This window comes from Mirounga angustirostris, unplaced genomic scaffold (genome assembly GCF_029215605.1).
Source record: "Mirounga angustirostris isolate CCGP_5_RB_7025 unplaced genomic scaffold, mMirAng1.0.hap1 SCAF_5, whole genome shotgun sequence".
In the NCBI taxonomy this organism is placed as follows: domain Eukaryota; kingdom Metazoa; phylum Chordata; class Mammalia; order Carnivora; family Phocidae; genus Mirounga; species Mirounga angustirostris.
In genome coordinates, this window is record NW_026991713.1 from 84,457,648 (window position 1) to 84,459,245 (window position 1,598).

At 39.3% G+C, this 1,598-nt stretch overlaps 1 protein-coding gene across 4 annotated transcripts in view; it reads left to right on the forward strand.

Annotated features, from left to right (window-relative positions):
• Positions 1-1,598, forward strand: part of LOC135364455 (ATP-dependent DNA helicase Q1-like) — a 47,196-nt gene that overhangs the window by 41,927 nt on the left and 3,671 nt on the right. For 2 of the 4 annotated variants that reach the window (XR_010411597.1, XR_010411595.1), the window contains exons 9-10: positions 590-693; positions 1,000-1,097. The gene's annotated coding sequence lies outside the window, so the exon portion shown is untranslated. The remainder of the gene's footprint in view (positions 1-589; positions 694-999; positions 1,098-1,598) is intronic. The other 2 variants (XR_010411598.1, XR_010411596.1) reach the window with 1 other exon arrangement.

A 1,598-nucleotide genomic window follows, 5' to 3' on the forward strand; every position in this document is an offset into this window, starting at 1 on the left:
GTCTCTAAATCAGAGTACCGAGGAAGCCATAGTTTTCAGACTATTGCTCAATGAGCACAAATCCAGTAAATATGAAAATAGCAGGAGGGGAAGAATGAAGGGGCGGAAATCAGAGGGGGAGGCGAACCATGAGAGACTATGGACTCTGAGAAACAAACTGAGGGTTCTAGAGGGGAGGGGGGTGGGAGGATGGGTTAGCCTGGTGGTGGGTATTAAAGAGGGCACATTCTGCATGGAGCACTGGGTGTTATACGCAAACAAGAATCATGGAACACTACATCAAAAACTAATGATGTGATGTATGGTGACTAACATAACAAAAAAGACTGAAAAAAAAAAAGAATAGACTGATTCTCTTCTAACTCTCAGTCATGTCTGGCAGACACCCTGGTTCACAGAGCATACCCCAAGACCTTCTGGTAACCAGCTTATAACTTAGTGATTGACTTGAGGAATAGCCTAGTTTGGGTTCAGAACAAATTAAATCAGTGTTCAGGGTGGCGCATGTTGATGGCTCATTTTAAGCCAGTTTAACCACTTAGACTAGCCTGTCCTTAATTTTAAATCCCAGTCGCCTGTCTCATTACAGCAGGTGAAAGAATATAACAGCACACTGCAGAGATCTAATCAAGATCCTGAAGGAGGCAAAGGATCTGAATGAAAAGCTTACTCCACTGAAACTGATTGAGAGTGGTAGGTGTTGCTCCTCCTAAACTTCTCATAAAGACCTGGTGAAAATTACTGCACACCTTCTTCTATAGCAGTAGCTTAAGTATATACAATCCATTTCTTGTCCTTTCGTGTTGTCTTTATAACTGCAACAGAACAAGTGGTTTTCCAGTTGTTTCATGTAAACTTTTAAATGCCATATAAAATTTACAAATACAATTTATAGAAAGTATTTGTTTTGTGCAAGTTTTATATCAGTATATTAAAATTATTGCAGTTATTTTTTTTATAATTTCTTAAAACCTTTCTGTTGGCCTACACCTTCCACAGAGACTTCATATTTGAAAATAGGATCTAAAGCTAATCTGAATAGTGATGCACATCTTATCACCTTGCAAGTAAAGAAGCCCATGCAGAGCTGTTTCAGGGTAACTGGCTATTAATTTCTATATAGTGAAAAAACACATTAAAGCTTATGGGATAGTACTGTCCTGGGTCCAGAACATACCTTTGTTTTCTGTAGAGATATTAGGGAACAGAATTTAAACTAGTCAATTTTAATATAGACAAGGGTTTCCAACCTTTCAGAAGAGGAAAAATCCATTTTAGTGTTGTCTAATTTGCGATGCACCCTGCCCTCACAACATTGGTTGAGAAGTAGGCCTGAGCAGCAGAGGTCGAGAACCAACGACTCTCCCACACTCAATACTCTCAAGCCTGCAAAAGCATGCCACGTACCGCTGTGTCTCTGACAGCATGTCCCTTCAGGATAGGGCTCATATTTGAGTAGATACTTGGAAGATACAAAACAAGACCACTAGACACTTAACTGAAGAGCTGATATAGAAGAACCAGTGGTATTATTAATCTGAAGAGAAAATGGAACCACTGAGTTTTGACCAGAATGTTTGCTTTGTTTTTATTTGTAG